General features: G+C 39.2%; 1 protein-coding gene across 50 annotated transcripts in view; it reads left to right on the forward strand.

Moving 5' to 3' along the window:
* Positions 1 to 1,625: 1,625 nt before the first annotated feature.
* Positions 1,626 to 16,984, forward strand: part of GTDC1 (glycosyltransferase like domain containing 1) — a 412,173-nt gene continuing 396,814 nt past the window's right edge. For 18 of the 50 annotated variants that reach the window (XM_058300976.2, XM_058300991.2, XM_058300994.2 and 15 more), the window contains exons 1-3: positions 1,893 to 2,027; positions 13,677 to 14,061; positions 15,924 to 15,962. The gene's annotated coding sequence lies outside the window, so the exon portion shown is untranslated. Of the gene's footprint in view, positions 1,726 to 1,892; positions 2,028 to 2,235; positions 2,421 to 13,676; positions 14,321 to 15,923; positions 15,963 to 16,984 lie in introns of those variants that run through there. The other 32 variants (XM_071216470.1, XM_058300981.2, XM_012520400.4 and 29 more) reach the window with 11 other exon arrangements.

The following is a 16,984-nucleotide window of genomic DNA, read 5'->3' on the forward strand; positions in this document are numbered from 1 at the left end:
ACACAACTCTAGAGGTCTGGCCAGAATTGCCTGGATAATACAAATGAACCTTGACTGAGGAGACAGTGGTTGTGCAACAGGAATCTTTGAAAAGAGGAGACAAAAAACAGCCTCTAACAGCAGTACCTTCCTAGCTAATGCCAAGTTCAATTTCATACATTAGTAAGACCATGATGGCAAAGCTACAAAGTCAAGAGCTCTGATGTTGAATAGCTTTCTGTGTTAATGATAAGCCAGCTCTGAGTTTGAATCCTATCTTTCTTTTGACTTAAGCTGGGTAATATTGAGCAAGTAACTTACCTTCTCTGGGTTATAGTTCTGCATGTTTCAAATGACAGGAATAGATTCCAGATGATCATCTCAAGGACTAGATAATTCACTCATAAAATTCTGTGATTCTATTTCTAAAACAATGAAATGGCAGCCATACTTGGGTTTTTCCCCCAGATACTTCTTCTGTGGAGTAGAATTGACTACTTTCAGGAGTAGTTGGGGGAAACCATACTTCCAGCTTTTGCAATTTACTCTTTTTAGTTTCTCAATTTGTGTGGAAGTGGATGGACAGATTGTTTATTGGACTCTCAACTGCTTTCAATGCTGTTCAATTCAACAATGGTTTTAAATTTTGAAGGCCCGCATGAGGCCTGGCTTTTTTTAGGGAGAAAGAGAAAAGATAGTTTTAACTCTTCAATTTAAGGATAATGCTTATTCATATAACTTAAAATGACTTGTGGATATACAACCAAAGGCCTGATCAGTTTTCTTTATTTTCCATGTTCTTCAACTCATTTCTGCATCATGTTCTAACTCTTCAAAAGTGCAGTTTTAAAAATTAAGTTACTTAATAAACCAGGCATTCAGTTACATTAGCATGCTTTCTCATCTGCTGAATCATTTAACCCACAACTTTCTTCCAAATACAAAAGCCTTTCTTTAGTATCACAGAAATTTAAATGTAGGAGGGATGAATCCCTCATTTTACAGGTAAGGATGCAAGAGACCTAAAAAGACTACTGTGTATAAAAGGGGTTAAGTGAGGTTAAGTTGCAGGGGGGAAAACCCAAAATTGTAAAGTGTAAACCCAATATAAAGTTTTCATTGAAATTTACTTGGTCTATCAATACATTATCACATTAAGAAAGCGTTCAGGGACCCACGCAAGTAAGAAGATGGTTCTCACTGCTGTCGTTTTGCTTTGTAATTTTTAATTACTCAGTGTGACTCTCTTCATGTAGAGTGGGACTGCGAACACGCAATTGTTCAAAACCCAAACTGCATCTTAAGTGTGTGGAGTAGCCAAAATTGAGAGGACGCGCAAAATGTAGATAAAGGAAGGCGTGAGCCAACGAAGAGGAATGGAGAAGGGACGAGAAGGAGGAAAATCAGGACGCACTGGCGAAGGAGGCGCGGCGGTGCGTGCTGCACAGCAGAAAGAGGTGGCGAAGCCTGGAACGCAGCGGGTCTCGGAGACTCCAGCGGGCCGGGGGAAGGGAGAGACGGGGCCCTTAGGAAGACTGGAGGAGGAAGCTGGAGCCGCTTTATAGGGCAGCGAATACCTTCCCGTAGGCGAGAGAAGGCGGCAACGCGAGCTTAGAACAGAACCACGGGGATGGGAAAAAGAGTACGAAAAAGCTGAAGGGGCGGGCGGGGGTGCGGATGAGAAATGGAGAAGGGGCACGAGGGGAGGTAGGAAGCGGCGCGAGGCTGGCGGGCAATGGCCTGAAGGTGAGGAGCAGAAGCAGCAGGACCGGTTGGCGACCAGGGCGGGGTGGCGAGGCTCCCGCGGGCGGAAGCGGCCGCTGACTCAGGGACGCCGCGCCCGCAGCGTCCGGGCCGGGGAGGGGGCGGGGCCTCGGGCGCGCGGGCGGAGGGGCGGGGCCTGCGCCTGACGTGTCCGGAGGCCGCGGCGGCCGCAGGCCGGGAGGGGCGGTGGCCGTGGCCGCGGCCGCGGGGGAGGGGCCGGCGTCAGCGCGTCGCCGGCTGGGCCGCGCCGGTGGCCAGGAGGGAGAGACGAGGAGGAGGAGGAGGTGAGTAGGCTCTGGGCTAAGGAGCCGCGCGGGCCGGCGGGGAGTGCGGCCCCTCCCCTCCCCTCCCCGGCGCCCGCCCCGCGGGGCCGCGCGGCGCGGAGTTCCCAGAGGGGCGGTGGCGGCGGCGGCCGCGCGGGGAGCCGAGGGAGGGGATGGGGGAGGAGGGCGGAGCCGAGGGCCGCGCGGGCGGTGCACTTCCCGGGCGCACGCGTTTCTCTGCCCGCGCTCCCTGCGCGGCTGCCTGGACGGTGCTCGGAGCGTGGCGCCGGGCCGTTGCGTTTTTTTCTGTCCTGCAAACTGGCCGTTCTCTAATTTCATTTTTTCGGTTTTAACGTGTTGTGCGGACCAGCTTCCCGCCGCCGCCTCTTTGCCGCGTTGGAGCCCGTGCGGCCGGTGAGGGGCGGGAGGGGGTTTCCCCGCCCTCGCGCGGGGAAAAGGGAGGCGGGGTCTGCGGGGTCCACCCGGTTGACTTTAGCCCGCCGAGGCGTCTCCCCGCGGATCCTGAGGCTGCCAGGCCGGGTCCCTCAGAACGCGCGCTCCCGCGCCTTCCTGAAGGAAACCTTTGCGCCTGGTGCCTTTATCGTCCTCACTTTCTCACCTCGCCATTCCCTCTACCAGTCCCTTCTCAGAAGAGTCTGAAGGTCTCATTGTCTCCCCTTAGAACTCCCTCGTATGAGGATTCAGCACATACTTACTTTGATCGAGAACTAGACAATCTGGAAGGGTTGGGAGGGTTCTTTGAATTTCGTTTTGTGGATCCAACAGTGTGCCCAACGGTGCAGTTGCATTAAGACCTTTTGTCACGAGATAGCTTTTTCTTCCCAAATCAACTTTCAGAGTCTTATGAGAACTCCATTGCATTAGGCTGACTTTGAGATGGCTCTTAAATTAGTGCCTGAGACATGTAAATAAGTGGTTCAGAGAGAAGGCTTTACACTTTGTCCCCCCACCTGTATCACAGTTTGAAATGGAAAACGTGAGTTACCAGTGATTTTCCACATGATTTCAGTATGCCGCCCCAGTGCGCCGTGGCTCGCCTTGGTTATTTGGTAATGGCCCTGAATTTGGTTTTGAAGTTTTAACACTGTGGTGGAATAAAGGAGCTGCTGAAAAGAAGTTTAGTATACTTCAATAGAGCCATCTTATTGGAGTCTTATTAACCTGTTTAACCTTAAGCTTTAACCGTGAGAGGATTTTCATATAGGAACCCACATACAAAGTACAGGATTGGATTTTAATTAGTGCATTCCAAGTCTGACATGGAATAGATTCTCCGCAGCTCCCACCCCCTTTTATTACAGATTTTCCTTAGGGTCCTGTACAGTATTTAATGAAACAATTTTAGTACTGAGGGTTGAAGGAGTGTAGTATGAATCATGAAACTCTTTGATAAACTTGAAAACAATGAATAGGTTAAATATGAATTATGATACTGAGATAAGGTAAAAAACAGTACATTTTATAACAGTGCTAATTTGAGACGTTAAGAGGGCTACTTTACTCCCGTTTTGAAACCGGGTTGACATTTTAATCTTATGCTTATAGAGGAATTACAGAAGTACAGATTTTTTGCTTTGTATGGGGATTTACTAATATAATCCCACACCACTATTTTACAGAAAGAAATTAAGAAGCGCAGATAGTTTCTTGAAGATATATAGCAGGAATCCAATAGACCTAGTTGACTTAAGTAGACACTTAACTAGATGATTCAGACCTCCCCAATGGAAATTTTTATACCAAGAATTTGTATCTTAACATCACATATTAATTTTTTTTCTGTTTGAGTATGTCTTGTCATTTGGACCAATTAGATACAAATACTTTATAGTTAGGAAATGTTTACATTCTGTCAATTGAAACAATACTTTCCGGCTTCATTTAGAATTTAGTAATTATTTTTCACTTCAAGAATCTCCATTTATACTTGATTTGTATTATGTCAATTCCAGGAGATTGGTCACTCCAGAGTTTTAGAGTTATAGTGACTTGTACACATTTAATAATCTAATTTCCACACCCCCTAGCCTAACTCTTCTTAGTCTGCCTCTGATACAGAAGTTCTAACATCCTGGATGTCCTGTAGTCCTGGATGGAGGGTGAATTCTTTGCATCTCCCATAGCACAGTGTGTAATCTAGGCATTTAGTCACTACTTGTTGGTTTGCGTGTACTTTCCCTGGTGAGGACTTCATTAAAGATGGGTCACGTCTTATTCATCTGTATATGCCCAGTGTCAATTGTTGTGGGCACACTGTAAATGCTTATAGATTTGATGGACTTTATCAAGTTTATGAAAGTAGCAGAATGCCTGGAAGTTATGAATCATGATATGGTAAACTTGAAATAACTAATTTCCTTTTTTTATGTGTTCGATTGGATAGTATGTTAGTCTAGATTCCAGTATTGAAAGAGGTAGCATGTATTGAATATTTTAGAAAAATTGGGAATGAAATTTAACATTGAGAATTTTATTCTTTAATATATGTTAATTTGGGAAAGGATGCCATTATTTAAGTTTATTAATAGAACACTTCAGTTGAGCTAGAATAATATAACATGTCCACTGGAGCAAAGTTGGAAAACCGTGAATTGACTGTCCTTTTAATCATTACTGTAGGCCGTGTTTTAAAGCAGGGGTTCTTAACAAGGGGTCTGTGAGCTTGAATTGAAATTCAAAAAATATTATTCTGTGGGGATGTGTTGGTGTGGGTGTGGTATATTTATTAAATAATACACAGTGTACTGTGGACTTAGTAAGGGGTCCGTGATTTTCACCTGACTGGCCAAGGGGCCATGGAACAAAAAAGGTTAAGAACCCTTGTTTTAGAGACTTGGTTTCACTGTATAAGGATGTATTTATCAGTATATAGTTCTTTGTAAGGGACATAACTTTTGGAATTCAGACTACCTTGGCCAGCTCTCTTGAAAGGATCTTTTACTTAAACAGTTTTAGGGAATATTTGATATGTCGTGCTTCATGTAGGTGATATGTAAGGAAAAACCATAGTCTTTTTATCTTAGACTTATTCCCTCTTGTTTTAATAGATCTGAATAGTTTTTTGTTTATTAAAACACATTAACTGAAGAAAATTTTCAAGCATTTCTTTTGGAAATTACCATCATTCACTTAGAATAGCTTTGGCAAATATCGTTTGGGTCTAGCAAGTGCAATGTCAATTCCATAGAGTGAATCATATTTGAACAAGTAGAGTCATCTACATAATAGCCTTCACAGGGACCACATCTTTGGACTACATTCATTTTTTTCCACTGACACTATTACTGAAAACAATTAACTATACTGTAGTCTCAGATGGTGTTAAATTTATAGGGAGCAAATTATTTCACATCTATCATTGCTAATGTCAGTCCCAGTCTACCTGGTTTTCTCACCACTAGATAGGTCCCTTCCACCCAGTTCTTGAATTGATTTATAACCCTGGAATTACATTAAGAAAGACCCCATCTCCTCCAGGAGGTGGGATCTGGAATTGTTCTGCTTTTCTGAGCATCTTTTACTCACAGAGGTATAGTCTCACCATATCCTTGGCATGTATAGTTTGCTTGTGAGATTTTGATTTTTAAAAATACTTTTCCTGTCTGGAGTTTTGAAATATATGGAATAAATATTTAAACAAAGAGCGTGTGGTATGTTTGAGGCATCTAGAATATTTCAGTATAGGTATACATGGAATTAGGATAGAGAATCAGACTTTGGTAACTTAGGTTATTTAAATAGATGATAGTGGGTTCTTTTTTAGTATTTATTTAAAAAAGTAACTGGAGAGGTAATTCAGTAACTTTTGTTTAGTAGTCCATGCATGCATTAAATAATCTGTAGAGTCCGGGTGATTTTTGTGAGGTTATTTTTTGTATTCCAGGTCCCTTGTGGAACTGGAACCTTGTCTTGAGCCTGCTTAAGCACCCTCATCACCTGACCAGACCTTGTCATTCCTCCTGTCCTCAGGGGACTGTTACTCTTTCTTGTGCACTGGCCAGTGGTTAGGGTCCTACTTCAACCTAGGGCCAGGATACTGTGATACTGCCTCTTAGACTTGCACTCACTAGTTTGACCCTTTAGCTACTGAGGACAGCCCAACTAAGAGCTGTGTTCTTTGGCTGTTCAGATTGAACCCTTTTGAAGGGTCAGTTTTTCATTTAGGGCTCTAGACCATCTTGGATTTACCCAGTCTTGAAATAGGTCCCTTTCCTGACTAGCCTGCTGTTGGGTTCTCTGCATTCTTCTTACCTGAGCTATTTAATGGATGATTGTTATCCAATTTCAGTGATAGCCAGTTATTTTCAGGTGCTTGATTTTCTATCCTGGTCTTCTTATTTCAGTTTTGAGCTTTCATTTGACTAGGTGTCTGTTAACTTTCCTGTAGCATGTTAGTTAATTGTAATATCTGTCTTTTCTTCTAGACTATATGTACTCCAACGGTTAGGATTGAATCTGTCATGTTCCTGGCAGGGTCCTCAGCACTTACACAGTTCTGGCACGTTGGAGGTGATGAATAAATATTGATTAGATATAAATTTGTCCCACTAATAAGTTCAGTTATCAGGGTGAGAAACCAATGTTCATATAGAAATTTAGAATTCATGCAAACAGTGTAGACATTTCATTGCTATTGTCAGTACCAGAGTCTGTATTTTAAATTATAGGCATACCTTTATAAAAGATGACTTCATCATTCATCTTGCAGGATATTTACTTAAGGAAAAAAGGTATATAATTTTCACTGTGTTGTATAATAAGGCTTTGCATATTTCAGTTTTTCTTGAGTTTGTTTAATACACGTATACATGTATATTATTTTATCTTTCTTACACATGTAAGTTTTATGGCGCTATAAAGAAGTACGCTTAATGGCCCTATTTTTGTTCATTAGTAATTATATACTGGAGAGTAAATTCTTATGAAAAGGCCCTTAAATGCCTGCTTATAAAAAAGAGAGACCTCTTTGATTTTGTTCCCCATGCAATCCCAGTTATTGTGTTGAGGCAAGTGATCAAACCTTTTAAAAGTTTAAGCTTTTAATTTGGTTTCAGAATAGTAGTCATGTATTGAACACCCAAATTACCATATCTTTAACAAGTAAAGCAAACACTATGTATTAAAAAAGTAATGACCATAACTTTTTTAATAGAATTTCTTGTACCAATTTTTTAAAGAGGACTATTGAACTAAAAATCTCATACTTTTAATGATAGTAGACTATGCATGTGTAAAGGGGAGGGATTGGTAATTTTTGAAGTGGTGTTTTTAAGTGGACAGTTTGCTAATTATGTTGAGGTAAACACTTTACAACTCTAAAAGGAAAACTTCAATTATCTGAATGAAATGAGGTACATGAAATTAATTCAGATAAGTGGGGGAATTCTTAATGTAAATGGTGCATGTCAAGGGACATGACCTCAATCTTAATTTTTTCCCCCTGTATATCTGTCAGCTGCTTTTACATTCCTAGATTGTGATTCTTTTTGGTTGTGCTTACAATAATTTGTGGGAGGAGGAAAAGTTGCTCTTTAGTGCTTTTTTCCCTCCCTTTTGCCACAGAAGGAATCCAGAGTGTAATATTTTGTGGTGAGCATAGTTGCTCATCTCTAGCCTGTACTACCTGCCCTTTTAGGTGATATACCACAGCCTTCCATTTTGTCACCTTCCTGTAGACCATGTGTGTGGGCACTCCTTGAGAATACAGTTTGTTTGACATTAAAACCTTATTCCTTGTCCAATCTCAGATGTTTACACTTAACCAAAAGTTGAGTTACTACAAGTTATAAGGGTGAATTGTACCAAAATAAACCTTGATTCCTTCCTTGCCCACCTTAGGGTTTAATATTAAGTGAGCAGCCATCTTAATACTGTAGGCCTTTAAAATGCAAACACTGGCACATGACCTTTACAGGGCCTAACTTGAAATGGAAATTCTATAGATTAGAGTTGGAGAAAGTTTTAGGAACATGATTTCTGCTGTCATTTGCTAACGTTTGCAGTGTCCCTGGGCTCCTGATATCTAAAAGGTATTGTGCAATCTGTAGATAGCCTGTGTTGCTGTGATGACATTTTCCTTTACACATTTTTTTTTAAAAATGGAGGCAAGCCTTACCAAAGAGATGTTTGCTAACACCTCTGTAAATTAAGTTCTACTTCTTTCTTTAACATTACCTAAAGATGCCTTGCTTAAAGCACCTGAGAGCATGGATTTTAATTCTCAGTGTGCACCAAAATCCTTTTTACCTCTTGGTCTTTATGATATAAGATGATTCATATCTTGATTGCCTTGGGTAGAGTGGATGTGGTGCCAGCAAGCTCTGTATTCCAACCTTGTGAGCAGTTCCTAGGTCATTGCCTGAGGCTTTTCTAAATATATGTCAGGTGGTGTGATCGAAAAGCTTGGGCTTCAGGGTCAGCCCAAACGGATTCTGACTTGTTACCATTTATGAACAATGTTCTTTTGGGGAAGTTAGTTACTTAACCTTTCTGGGTTTCAGTTTCCTCCTCTATAAAGTGAAGATGATAATATCACCTGGGGGCTTTAATTTTTTATTTTTAAGTAATCTTAGGGCCCTTAATTTATTTTTTCATTCAGGTAAGTGTTTACTAATGTGAATTAGTGAACTATATATTTAGATCATAGACTATTTTAAAAGGATGTAAGTTTTGGTTCCTTTTGAAGATGGAGATCTTCAAATTAGTAAAAAATCTTTCCAAATATAGGTCTTGCTCAGTTGACGTTAAAAACTATCTTAGACTTTTCTAACCATTACTTTATTTATATACAATGATATACTGTGTGGTAGAAAGAGGCAGGGTATGTTATATAGTCTAGACTGGAGTCAAACTGACTTTGATTTGTATACAGATGATCCACTTTACACTTGAGTAACATTGTGCAAGGTGTTTTACCTGTTTGATTCAATATTTGCATCTGTAAAATGGGTAGTAAAGGTACAAGGAGTAATAAAGGGTAAAAAAGCTAATAGAAAGGTTGTTGGGAAGACATCTTTACTGTAGATTTTGGGATAGCAATTTACCATTCATAGTTTTCAGTATTTCCTTAAGACAGCAGTTCTTAAGTTGTGGTATAAAGAGACCCCTGGGGTTTCCTGAGGCTCTTTCAGGGGGTTCTCTTAGGTTAAACTCTTTTCCAAGTAATACTACTTGTTTGCATTTTCCACTGATTTGACATTTGCCCTGCCGATGCTAAAGCTATGGTGGGTATAATGGAATAATTCAGTAGATATTAAGTGGCAGTGGCTCTGAACTGTATTCAAGTAATCGTCATATTCATCACTGCCACACATTCACAGTTAAAAAACAAATGCCAGTTTCACTTAAGCATGTTTTTGATGAAGTCATAAAAATTATTGATTTTATTAAATCTAGACCCTTGAGTGTACTTTGTTTAAATATTCTGTGATGAAATGGGGAATGTGCTAACAGTACTTTGTCTACATACCCAGAATACATGGGCTCTCTTATATGATTGAGTTGCAAGCTTAACTAGCCACATTTTTCATGAAACATCATCTTCACTTGAAAGAATGACTACTGGATAAACTATAATTATTCAGACTTTGGTAATTGGCAGACATTAAAAAAAAAAAAGTGAACCTGTCACTTCAAGGGAAACAACTCACAGTAGTTGTTGCCTATGATAAAATTCGAGTTTTAGATTAAAATTTTGTATTACCTTTTGTGCTCTTGTCTGCGTCTCAATATTTAAAGATTTTTCTGATGAGATGGCTGGTGATGTTAATGAAAGGTTTTGCTATTGCATAATGAATTATGAATTGTGTTAACAATTATAAAAGATCTACTTGAAGAACAAATAACAATGCAAAAAGTTCTATGGCTTTGGATTCCATATTATAACCAACTCTTAAGAAAATCTTACTTGCTGAGCTTTGGTGTACTATCAAAGAAGAATATACACAGTTATCCAAAATTTATTAATATTAGCACATTCCTCCTTTTTTCTCCTTATTTGTGGGAGGCTGTATTATTTCATGTAGTTTAATTAAAACAACAGATCACAACAGATTGAGTATAGAAAGCAGATATTAGAATATAACCATCTTTTTTTTTTTTTTAAAGATTTGTTTATTTCTCTCCCCTTCCTCCCCACCCCATTGTCTGCTCTCTGTGTCCATTCACTATGTTTTTTCTGTGTCCGCTTGCATTCTTGTCAGCGGCACCAGGAATCTTTGTCTCTTTTTGTTGCATCATCTTGCTGTGTCAGCTCTCTGAGTGTGTGGCGCCACTCCTGGGTGGGTTGCATTTTTCATGTAGGGCAGCTCTCCTGGTGGGGCATGCTCCTTGCGCGTGGGGCTCCCCTACGCGGGGAGCACCCCTGCATGGCATGGCACTCCTTGCATGGGGCAGCGCTGCGCGTGGGCCAGCTCACCACATGGGTCAGGAGGCCCTGGGTACCAAATCCTGGACCTCCTACATAGTAGGGGGGACACTCATCAGTTGAGCCACATCCGCTTCCCTATAACTGTCTTCTATTAAGTTAGATATCATGAAAGAAATTTGCAAAAATTATAAAGCAGTATTATTTTTCTCATTAAATTTTTTTTTGGAGAGTAATGATTTTTCTTATTAAATATGTTATTAAAATTTTAAATGAATTAATATTTTCAAAAATGCTCTGATTTCTAATATTGTAGATATTCATAATTAGAGCCTACATAAATAAAAGCTCTTGGGAGCCCTCAATAAATTTTAAGAATGAAAAGGAGTCCTGAGACTGAAAAGTTTGAAAACCACTGATTTAAGGGAAAAAGGCTAGGCTCATCATGACTAAAGTTCTAATCTTTTGAGTATTCCTTTGGGATATGACTACATTCCTCTGGTTCCTTTTCCTGATTATGAAGGCTTGTCACTGAACTTCCACATCATTCCTGAAATGGACAGAGGGTTCCTGTATGTTTTTGTTTTTTTAATTTTTAAAAATTTTTTAAGGAGGTACCAGAGATTGAACTCACATCTGTAGCTCAACTGCTGAGCTACATCTCCCTCTGTGTGTATTTTTAAAGGAGATTTTAGTTTTTCTTTAAGATTGATGCTGTTTATATGATTGCTGCCCCAAAGTTGAAATATGTTTAATGGTCATTCCGGTCAACTTGCCCATGGTAGTACTTTTTTGGCTGTATGCTATGCATGCAGTGCATAGCTGCCCATCATGGCCAGTTTCATCATGATTCTAGTGAAACACACTTTGCTAAAAGTAAATGCCATTTCCTCTGGAGTCCTTAGACCAGACTATTTCTGCTGTAATGTCTTTCTGACATTTCATAGCCCTTTTCCAGTAGAGTCAATCCATAATTTATGCATGGGTTATGTTCCAGATGTGTTTATGAATCAGTTATTTGCAATGCTATAATATGAATTACAGATGACTTCTAGAGTGCCATTAATAGTATGAGCATTTCAGCCTCATTATGAACTATTACCATCTTTGTGTGAAGAGTTACGTTCTGATTTTTAGAAGTCCACCAAATAAATTTCTTTCCCCATTGCAGTCCAAGAGTAGTGGTAAGTCCCCTTTTTCTCCTCACAATAGAAACAGGATTGATTGGGTTTTAATAGCAGCAGGTGAGGCGTAAGCCTGTATTTATTCTGAAGGAGGTTTCAAGAGATTAGCACCCAAGGAGTGGGTGGAGGAAGAATAATACTCCCATGAAACAGGTAGACAAACTTTGGGCTAACTAATAGTGATGGAGGGAAAAAGAAGGGGTGATCTGGATGTTGCTTGGAGTTCATATATTCTTGTTTGGAGTACTTGCTAAAAAATGAGAGACGTCTTAAGTTGGGTATTCCTAGGTAGGGAAATCCGTCTATCTAGAATTGTGTTTTGTTATGTCCTTACTTTTGATTATTGAAAGAACTGAGCTCAAGCAACAGAATGACAGGCCAATTGGGGAGGTGAAACTCATAGATTGATAGGCCACAGTCTTAGCTGGTCCTTCAGTCTCATTGGAGCTGCAACACCTACTCTCCAGTTCTTTGGTCTCACTCAGGACAACTAACATGGAGGTGATGATGGACAACTACCACACCAAGGAACTGAGAGAGCCTACAACTGCAAGCAAGAGAGTCCCATCTGTAGACCCTATGGGATCACAGCACCCTCTCAATTAGGGGTGGAGTAGAAATAACCATCCCAGAATCCTCAGGACTGGGGAAAGGAAAGAACTATGAACTAAATATGGACTAAAGTAGACTTACTGGTATTCTACTATAGACACTGTGATTCTAGTAGAAGAAATCATATCATTGAGGTAGAGGCAGTGGCCACTCGAGGTTCTGAGGGAGTAATACGGGGGCGTTTTTGGGACTTGGGAATTGTCCTGAGTGACACTGCAATGACACATACAGGGCATTACAAATCTTGTCATATCCCACAGAATTGTGTGGGAGAGAGTGTAAACTATAATCTAAACTTTAATCCACACTTAGTGGCAAATGTGTTCATCAATTGTAATGAATGTACCTCACTAATGAAGGATGTTATTAATGTGGGAGAATGTGGGAGGTGAGGGGAGCAGGGCATAAGGGAATTCCCTATATTTTTTATGATATTTGTAAAATCTAAGTATCTTTAAAAATATATTAAAAAAAAACAATTAAAAAAAGAAAGGAAAGCAGTTAACTCCAGGGTCTGTCATGCTTAGGAGAGGGAAAGTGCAGGCCAGGAGAATGTTGGGATATGCAAGCTATTAACAAGGGGCCCCAAACAAATTCAAATAACAGGGTGGCTTTTGGAGCAGAGGCAGCACTGATGATCACTCAGCACAGTTCCAAGACTGCTGTGACTCAGTACACTACCCTGCCATCTCTAGACTTTGGTAAGATTAGTAGCTAATACGGGAAGCCCATTATGGAGAACAGTTGATATAATGCAGAAATCCAAAGCTGGGCTCAGGACATGGTAGAGTTCAGCATAGGAGAACTAGAATTTGACCTGAAGCTGATTTTATTGTCTTCTTCATTCCCAAGGGCAATATTGACCCCTTGAATTGAAGCAAGCCTGAGCCAAAGGGGAGCACAAAGTGAATATAGCTGTCTGGACAGGAGGGATGGGCCTGCATAAACAAATATTTGTTGAATGAATGAATGAAGATGTAAGTAAGGCAGGAAAACAACTGGATCATTATAGTCTTCCCATCCAATTTCTTTATGCAACAGATACTAAGTGTCATGTTACTTTCCTGCCAAAAAATCTAGGTTAGGGGTCTGCAAACTTTTTTTGTAAAGGACCAGATAGTAAATATTTTACACTATATGGTCTCTGTTACACCTACTTAAGACTGCCATTGTAGCACGAAAGTGGCTATAGAGAATGCATCACTGAATGAACGTCGCTGTGTTCTACTACAGCTTTATTTATGGGTACTGAAATATGAATTTCATATAATTTTCACATGTCACAAAATATTCTTTCAACTGTTTAAAAATGTAAAAACCCATTCTTAGATCAGGGGCCATACAAGGCCTGGCAGTGGGCTGGATTTTCACCTACCATCTCTAGTTTGCTGACTCTTGCTTTAGGAAAAGAAATGACTATCAGCTATGATGCAGAAAGCTTAGCAGTACTGAAATAGATGCTGTTGGTGACACTGTCTTGTTTTATAGGTGACACTGATGATAAAAATCCATTCAAGAATTTAGATGTGACATCTGCAGCAGGTTCAAATCTCTCAGCTATAAGACAAACTGGATACTTCATAAGGATTTTCGTCTATTATGCACAGAGGGCCAAAATCCGTTACTGAAATTGGGTGAGCTGCCTACTGGGTCCAGTGATGCACTATAGACAAAGAAGTTGAAAAAGAAGGCTGGCATATTCTTTGGATGACTGGCGGAGTGTGATACGAATATGGCATCAAGCCCTACTGCAATTCCAAGGACTTCATGACTAAATAAAATAGATTAATTTTTTTAATTTTTAATTTTTGTGAGAGAGATGATGGTGGTTGAAGCGAATTTGAACTTTACTTGGGAACTGTATATTGCCTTGGTAATCAAACTTTAAAAATACTGTCTTTGTGAAGCTTGTTTAATGATCACCTTTTAGTATGGGCTCTTCTATGCTAAGGGAAATACAGTAAAGAAAAACATCTGTTTACTAAAAAGGTTAATTTGAGGACTATGATTTTCACATGGAAGTTTTTGCTTCAGGGATTCTTGAAATTGTGCTTTCCCCTAGAGTGTTGAAAATATGTTTTTATTTGCAAAAGCTACACTACCCAGAATTTTCTAGGAAAACATCCTTTTGAGTAAGCTCTTGAATTCAATAGTAAATAGAAAATCATACTGTATGTATTACTATGCCTGGAACAGTGGATTTAATAAATTAATATTTGTGGTCTTTTTAACTAACCTCACTTAAAAATGATTTAGCCAGCAGGTGTGAATTAAACTAATATGTTTTCTAAGCTTTTGAATCACAGTAAAATTGGAACATCAAAGTATTTGCTGAACCAAAAAGCAGTATTTTATATGGTTAGAGTCCCTGCTTTTGGTATATATCTGTCTATTTATACCAGTAATAGAAGATTTGAAAGTGCTAGGAAATGAGGTTGGTGGATTCTGTCAAAGTTGAATCTCATTTTTTCCTCTGTGAGTCTTCAATATTTTTTTGTCATTCATGTTTGTATTCAACAAAGCACCAGCAGCCCAGGATATAAAATGGTTTACATTTTATATAGCTCAGATGGCTCATCTACGAACAAAAAGTTCCCTCATGACTTACCTTGAAATCTTTATTCAAGGCATACACTATTCAGTTTGTCAATGTGCCACTGCCACCATTGGATGTTTTTAGTTGTGCAGTGCAGCTAGCATAGCCATTCTGCTAGAAAAAAGATCTGCAGGTTGCTGGATAGTAGAAGTTACACACATCTAATTTACAAGTCAGATTAGAGATCAGAATCATGTGAATTTATTTCATTTCATGGTTTTTAAGCTATTTTTTTCACTGAAGCAGTGTTCGTAACTGAACGACAGGTGTGTTGAAGCATTTGAATGCCTTAAACTCTTGAATCTGGAATGAAAGGGATGTTCTTATGGATGTTTAGATCCTAGAACTCAGGGATTTTGAAATAAATGCTCTTTCATTCATTGTGCCATAATTCAACTGTCCTGTGGATTGGGTTTGGGATTATTGTGATTAATATTTGGAAAACTTTGCCATTTTTACATATAAGGCACTTTAGGAAGGACCTAGAAAGCACCTTTCTACTTTATAGCTAAGATACATTTATCATATATATTTAATAATAAATATGTGGACTTAACGTGGATAGCTCATTCAGATCAGGCAGACCATTGTGTCCTTCTGATAACCTTCTTCAGTAAGGGGGAGAGGACAATAAATAGAGTATTTGTGAATTACAGCCATTATGTTTTCCTTTTATCTAAGCCTTTTCCAAAATATATGTACAGAAGAGTGTATAGATATAGCTTGATCAGTAACAGTTATTCTTAATTCACCTGACCATTTTGAAATTGAGAAGACATCTTATAAGGTGAGTACTTTTAGGTAGTTCATTGCATAATAGTGTGTTGTTTAATTGAATTTGAGAACACAATTGCAACAAAGCATCTGTTAATTTTTAAAATGGTTCTTTACCAATTAATTGATTTGTTGAGTATAATCAAGGGAAGAAGAAAATCCAGGTGTTTAAAACTAGTTTAAATCAGTGGTTAAATGAATATTTAATTTTGCCCCCCAACCCCCACCCCACCCTCTGGTGAGCTCTCATGAATAGTTTCTGAGATGCCAAAACATTGGAATTTGGAGGGTCTTGAGAATAATCATTTGCATCTTTTTCTCCACCAATTATGTTTTTTACAAAGGACCTTTTCTTTTTTTTATAGGACATGAGGAAGACAGTGGACTTTTGGAGAAAGATTAATGTAAGTTAAGGGTACACTAGGCATATATTACTGGGTTCATTTTAGTACTATTTAGGTGGATTCTTGCCCCATCCCATTTCTTCCTAACCTCATAATTCCAAGTTAAAGCTCTTTCAAACTGGGCTTTAAGGAGAGTAGGAGGTAATTTTGTGAATGGAGAAAGCTATTCTAGGCATTGGGAAATTAATGGAATGGTAAAAGTTAGGATGAGATTGTAAATGTGATGATAACATCATAGATGAGCACTCAGTATTTATTGATCGATAAGGGTACAAGAGTAAGAATATTAGTGGAATTAGAGTGGTTTGTATGTACTGTTTTTTGTCAGCCTCCTATTTATAAGGTATTGAATTGAATAAGACACTTTGCATAAGTGTTTTAGTTTCCTTGGTTGCTTAATCAAATACCATGCAATGGGGTGGCTTAAACAATGGGAATTTATTAGCTCATGAATTTGAAACTAGGAAAATGTCCAAATCAGTGTACCATCAAGGTGATACTTTCTTTGCCAAGACTGGCATTCTGGGGCTGGCTATCAGTGATCCTTGGTCCTGGGCTCCTCTGTCACATGGCAGTGCACAAGGCAGCCTCTTCCTTCTCTTTTGGGTTCCATTGATCTTCAGCTTGCTGGTTTTCTCTCTGTCTGAATTTCATTCTGCTTATAAAGGACTCCAGTAGTAGACTTAAGACCCATCCAGATTTGGGTTAGGCTACATCTTAACTGAAGTAACCCAACATCATCAAAACGTCCTACTTACAGTGGGTTCACATCTGCAGGAATGGATTAAGTTTAAGAATGTTTTTCTGGGATACATAGCTTTAAGCCACCATAATAAGTCAATTCTAATTATTGCAACAATTTTAAAAGCAGGTGCTATTTATACAGTTTTCTAATGAGGAAATGAAGATATATCCAACCTCACAGTAAGAAGTGAAAATATAAAATCCTAAAGCTAGTGGCTCGTTTTGTGCATAGGCCTTTTCTGTCCAGTGATTGTCTGATAAATGAAGAAATGAAAAAG

This window comes from Dasypus novemcinctus, chromosome 7 (assembly GCF_030445035.2).
Source record: "Dasypus novemcinctus isolate mDasNov1 chromosome 7, mDasNov1.1.hap2, whole genome shotgun sequence".
Classification (NCBI taxonomy): domain Eukaryota; kingdom Metazoa; phylum Chordata; class Mammalia; order Cingulata; family Dasypodidae; genus Dasypus; species Dasypus novemcinctus.